This window comes from Tupaia chinensis, unplaced genomic scaffold (genome assembly GCF_000334495.1).
Source record: "Tupaia chinensis unplaced genomic scaffold, TupChi_1.0 Scaffold000515_1, whole genome shotgun sequence".
Taxonomy (NCBI): domain Eukaryota; kingdom Metazoa; phylum Chordata; class Mammalia; order Scandentia; family Tupaiidae; genus Tupaia; species Tupaia belangeri.
Window position 1 is genome coordinate 8,310,661 of NW_006160028.1, and position 6,885 is coordinate 8,317,545.

Consider the following 6,885-nt stretch of genomic DNA (forward strand, 5'->3'; position numbering starts at 1 on the left):
CTCCTCTCGGGATCTTGGGCACGCATGCACACGTGCCCGGCGTGAGTTCTAAGCCACTGGGTCCAGGACTCGAACTGCGGTCGACTACGTGGGAGTCCAGCGACATAGCCATTAATGCTAACTGCTGGTTCCCTAACAATGCTGTTTTTAATTGACAGAGGATGCGTGGGCTCTCAGGAGAGAGAGTGAGAAAGGGGGAGAGAGCACCCCCCAATGGGGCACAATCACGCTGCAATCCCTTCAGCTCTGCAGCTCCATCCTGTCAGGATTTGGGCACACACACTCACCCACTTGGCATGTTTTTCAAGCCGCTAGGGCTGGAATTTGGACCCCACAGTCAGCCATATGAGATTCGGCTCCCTTAACCACTAGGCCACAGGGCCAGGCCAATTTAACAATACAATTTAAACATCTTGTTTTTGTTTTTGTATTGTTTTATTTGCCGTAGGGCACATTCACTCACCAGGGAGAGACAGAGAGAGGGGAAGTGAGAAATGCTCCCCCAGGGGGTTGTGGGGAGAGCCACACCACAGTCACTTCTCCATTCTCCTTTCGGATTTTGGGCATGCACACACACATGCCTGGCTTGATTTTTCAAGTCATCGGGTCCAGAGCTTGAACCTCGGTCAACCATGTAGGAGTTCAGAGCCTTAACCACCACACTATCTGCTGGCCCGTAAACAGCTATTCTAAGTCAACTCTGAGGATCAGCAATAAAGAATATAGACACAGTTCTGCCTTCGAGGAGCCTCAGTCTAGTGGTGAAAGACATTTCAGTTGGTAACCGCAATACAATGTGACAGTGACGACGAAAGGGAGAGACCGAAAAGGGGTCCCTAACAGGGGCCTGAGGATGAGCACAGAAGTGGGTGGGCTGGAAAGACTTTCTAGAATACTGCTTATGCCCAAAATTTGAAGATAAGTAAGACTTACCGAGACGGAGGGCTGAGAGGAATGGGAGAACGTCACAGGAAGAGGGAATGAATGACATGTTTAGAAGTTCCCTTTTTCATACATTTAATCTTTATTAAATACAAATTAATTTTAATTATTATATCATATTACACTGGTGGGAATGTAAAATGGTGGTGGGGGGGTGATTTCTCACTTTCTCTTTCTATGTCTCTGGTGAGCACACACATCCTATAGCAAAAATCTCTAAAGAAAGAGAAAGAAAATCTAGTAGTGGCTACAATATGGATGACCCTTGAAATTATTACACTGTGTGAAATAACCAGACACTAAAGGATGCATATTGTATAATTCCACTTATATGAGGTGCCTAAAGTAGTCAGATTCATAGAGGCGAAAGCAAAGCAGTGATTACCAGGGGCTGGGGAGAGAGGTAATGGGAATCATTGTCCAATGGGTAGTTTAAGCACATGATGATGAAAACATTTAGGAGGTGGGTTGTGGTGAATGGATGTAATGCCACAGAACTTGACACTTAAAAATCGTTTAACATGGTAATTTTTATGTAATACTTATTTTAAGATACTTTATTTTATCATTGCAGTTCAAGTCACCAGAGCTGGGATTAAAACTGTGATCAACCATATGGGACCCAGTTCCCTTAACCACTAGGCTACAGGACTGGCCCTTGTTGTGCATATTTTACCACAATAAAAAATATTGTCTTGGGGCCAGCGAGTGGCATGGAGGTTAAGGTACTGAATCCCATGTGGTTGTTTTTAGGGTGTAAGGTGTGTGTGTGTGTGTGGGGGGGTGTGTCTTCACAAAATTCATGGAAAACGCATATCATTAAAAAGCAGGCCTGCCATGTCACCCAGCAATCCCACTACTAGGTGTATTTCCAAGGGAAAGGAAATGAGTGTGTTGTAAAGGTATCTGCACCCCAGTGTTTCTGTTTTTCATTTTTAACATCCAGTTGATTTTTTCTAAAGAGGTTTTTGCTATAGGGAGCACGCACTTTCCGGAAAATCAGAGAGAGACAGATAGACAGAAAGTGAGAAATCATCCCCCCACCCCCGGTGAGATGGCCACACCACAATCCCTTCTCCTCCATTCTCCTCTCCGGATCTTGCGCACACAAGCACATTCACCCGGCATGAGTTTAAGCTGCTGGGTCCAGGCCTTGAACTGTAGTCGACTACGTGGGAGTCCAATGACATAGCCATTATACCATCAACTAGTCCCAACATCCAGATGATTTTTAATAAAACTGCTCATAAGCAAAATATTATTACGGATTTAGCCAAAAGTGGTATGGCTTTATATTCAGGAAGAACAAAGACATATTTATTTTTGTTAATAGTGTTATTCATCATGTAAATCAAAATTGTTCTCTAGTATTAAGAATCTTTACTACTGGGACCAGCAGTTAGCATAATGGCTGTGTCGCTGGACTCCCATGTAGTCAACCGTGGTTCGCCTCCTGGACCCGGTGGCTTAAGACTCACGCCGGGCACGTGTGCGTGCGTGCCCAAAATCCTGAGAGGAGAATGGAGGAGAAGGAATTGTGGCGTGGCCATCCCCCCTGGGGGGTGATTTCTCGCTTTCTGTCTCTCTGTCTCTCTGTCTGTCTGGCAAGCGCACGCGCCCTATAGCAAAAACCTCCCCTCCAAAAAAAAAAAATAAAGAATCTTTACTATTACTGTTTATTCTTAATTTTGTTCAAAGTGATTTATGTAAGAGAAGTTCAAGGTATTATTTAGTGATAGTTGTATAAAACTAATTATGATGAACATGTAACATATCATTAACTTTCAAAATATAGATGATGTATTTTTTCAGATATTTTTGTTCATGGTTTAAATATAACTATTTTTCTAGAGGAAATAAAGTAGCTCAGTAACTATTTCTGCTCTTGTTAAAACACCAACTTGTGTTTACTTTCAATATTCTATTTTCCTCTCCCATTTTTTATCTATACTTCCTTGTTTTATTTATTTTTAATAATTACTCTAGAGCTTAGAGTACGTGATCCTGACGTAACATTGTTTACACTGGGCGCGGTGGCGCCCTCCCTCTGGCAAACATTGTTTACGCTGTTTATCTTGAATTAATATTACATCACTTCACATGTAAGAAAGCATACTTCAGTAGCACACTTTCATTATTCCCTTCCCATTTTTCCCATCGTTGTCATGCATTTTACTTAATATGTGTCATATAAATTGTGGGAGGCTGCGTACCAGCGAATATCGCCGGTTTCTCAGAAAGCAAACAATTACACAATGCCAAAAGCCATGATTGGCTTCCCTTCAAGCCCACACCTTCCAAACCATCCTCTGATTGGCCACTAGAATCCCTCAGATTTGCATATCCGGCACCTCATGATTGGTCCACAAAGCAACCAATCATAACCCACCTTTACAACCAATCATAACCCACCTTTTACAACCAATCACAGCCCACCAATATGTATATAACCACGATCCCTGGCCCACAGTCTCCAGACGACCCTGAAGAGCCTGAAGAGTTGTAACACCGAGTTGTCTCTGGACGACCCTGAGCTGTGACACCACGTCATCTCCGGACAACCCTGAAGAGTTGTAACACCGTGTTGTCTCCGTGCTGCCCACAATAAACGGACAACCCTGAAGAGTTGTAACACTGCGTCATCTCCGTGTTGTAACACTGCATCATTCTTCCCATCTCTCACTCCTTCCCTCAGGAAACCTGTTCGACTGTCCCCCGGGTCAGGACATAAATAAAGTTATTATACATTCACATAGTCCCTGTTAAAGAAATAAAACAAATCAAGTATTTATGCCCATGTATAACCTTTTCAGCCATTTCTAATCTTTCTGTGTGCCCAGGTTTCCTTCTGAATCATTTTATTTCTGTTTAAAATACTTCATTTAACATTTCAAATAGTCCTGGTCTTCTTTGTTTCTTTCTTTGTTTCTTTCTTTGTTTCTTTCTTTCTTTCTTTTTCTTTCTTTCTTTCTTTCTTTCTTTCTTTCTTTCTTTCTTTCTTTCTTTCTTTCTTTCTTTCTTTTAAACATTCCATCATTCTATATCATTACAGCATGTCAAATGAACACACTGGAGGAAGGGGCTTGCGACATGGCCAGAGCCTCTGAAGGGTTCTTCTCTTTTCGTCTTCCTCACTTGCACTTTCCTGTGAGCACATATAACACTGAATGGTTCACCGTGGCTCATTCATAACACGGTTCACTCTGAAATCGATTTTTAGCTGTGCATTTATCATTTTGTAGGTCTTCCCCTCTTTTCCTTGAAAACTGCATTAAGAAATACTACCATTCTGAAGGAAATTATTTTGGTCCATGCACAGCCATCATGCACATTCCAGGTTACTTCAAGTTTAAATCTTTGGATAAATTCTCTTCTTCTCAGGTAGCGGCTCCACAGTGGGAGAGAGTCCTCCAGCCCCAGCGGCTGTCTCCGTACGTCCCACAACAGGTGCAGGAAGGCACCCCCACCCGACGTGGCCCAGCCAGCGGGCACTGGTGTAGACCTCAGCAAGTCAGAGGGCAGCAGTCTCGCCCCGAGGCCAGGCCGCTCCCGGGCCAGAGTGCGCCTCATCCTCTCTTCACACCGTCCGGAACATCCAGGCCAGCAGCAGGCCCGCCTGCCACGTGGCCCCCTCGGAACCTATTGCAGCAGCCAAGACGTGGAACTGACCTATGTGTCCATCGGCAGATGAATGAATAAAGAAAATATTAAACACACACACGGTGAACTATTATTCAGCCGTTAAAAAGGATGGATTCTCATTTCCTGTTATTTCCAGTTTCTGACTATTACTAATTAAAGTTGCTATTAGCATCATGTCCCTTTTGGTAGTGTCAAGGAGTATCAGAGAGTACCTGAAAAGTCTTAAATAAGTCATATGGCAACTAAAAAAAAAAGTCTTCAAGCTATTGTGTAGAGAATGAATTAGAATTGGTAAGATATGGGGGCCAAGTGGTGTTGGTGAAGATTCCCACAGGGCCAACTGCAATTGAGTCCCGGATCTGGCAGCTTGCTTTCTCTCTCTCTCTCTCTCTCTCTCTCTGGTCCAATTAAAAACTTTTTAAAATAAAATAAGTAATTCTTAAAAAAAAAAAGAATTGGTAAAGTATGAGATAAAGTAATTTCAATTAGATTATTGAAATAATTTAAATGATAGATGATCTATATAATAGGATAGTGCCTGTGGACACTGAGACAAAAGTTCAAGTTTAAGAGATAATTTAGAAAACTACATTTTTGTCATTTGGTGGTAATCTGCCCGTGGACAGCAGAGGAGACAGGGAGTGGAAGAGAGAAGGTGAATGGGCAGTCACTGATAGGGAGACGCTGGGGGAACGGGCATGGGGAGAAGAAAAGTAGATCAGATTGGGACGCAGGGGTTTGAGAGGCCCATGTGAGCCAGCCGCATAAATATGCCCAGGGGAGTGCTGGCCAAGCAAGTCTGAAGGTCAGGAGTACATGGGAGAAGCTGAACTCCCTCAGGAAGAACGTGCAGTATGAGAAGAGACAACTTTAAAATTATATGGTGGGCTGGCCCTGTGATCTAGTGGTTAAGGCAACCGGATCCCACGTGCTGACCACACAGTTCCAATCTCAGCCCTGGTGGTTTGAAAAGTGCTTACGTGTCCAAAATGCCCCCAGGGTGGAAAAATGGAGAAGGGATTGCAATGTGACTGCAGCCCAACTGGGAGTTGCTTTCTCCCTCCACCTCTCGTTCTGTCTGTCTCTGGCGAGCACATACATCCCATAGCAATATATATATATGAATTATTTAATTTTTATTTATTTTTTAACTTTTGCTATAGGGCACACACAGGACCAATAGTTAGCGTAAGGGCTATGTCACTGGACTCCCATGTAGTCGACCGCAGTTCCAGTCTCAGACCAGGTGGCTTAAACTCATGCAGGGTGTGTGTGCGTGTGTGCCCAAGATCCCAAGAGGAGAATGGAAGAGAAGGGATTGCAGCGTGGCCATCCCCTCTGGGGGGTGATATTTCTCTTTCTGCCTCTCTGTCTCTCTCTGTCTTTCTGGCGAGTGCACGCACCCTATAGCAAAAACCTCTCCAAGAAAAGAAAAAAACAAAAAGGGAGAGAGAAAAAGAAAGCTGCCAGGTCAAGGACTCGAAACACAGTCAGTTATGTGGCAGTCCAGTGCCTTAACCACCATACCACCTGCTGGCCATAGCAAAAACCTTTTAAAAATTATATTTCAGGGGGCCAGCAGGTGGCGTGGTGGGTGGAGAAGTGCTGGGCTCTCACATGGCCAACCATGGTTCCAGTTCCGGACCTAGTGGCTTGAAAATCACATCACGTGCATGTGTGTACATGCTTGAAATTTGAGGAGGAGAATGAAGAAGGGATTGCAGCATGGCCATCCCCCTGAGGGGTGACTTCTTTCCCTCGCACTGTCTCTCTCTGTCTCTCCCCAATGAGTGCCCATACCCTATGGCAAAAACCTTTAAAAAAAATTGTATTATGAGAGAAAGAAAAGATAGAGAGACGCAACTAATTACAATGTACAACACGTCTTTCTTTTTTTTTTTTTTTTGAGAGGTTTTTGCTATAGGCACGTGTGCTCCCCCGAAAGACAGAGAGAGACAAAGAGATAGAAAGTGAGAAATCACCCCCTGGGAGGATGGCCATGCCGCAATCCCTTCTTCATTCTCCTCTCAGGATATTGGGCATGCACGCACATGCGCCCAGCGTGAGTTTAAGCCACCAGGTCCAGGACTCGAACCACAGTCAAATACATGGGAGTCCAGCGACATAGCCATTATGCTAACTGCTGGTCCCTAAACTTATGTCTTTTATACAAACTGTAAAATGAGAGAAATTAGGAAAGATGACTAGCTATCAACTGCTATTAAGGAATTAGTGTTAATTTTTAGATATGTTAATGATAGTGTAGTTACGGTTTTTTGAAGAGTCCTTATTTTTATCTTT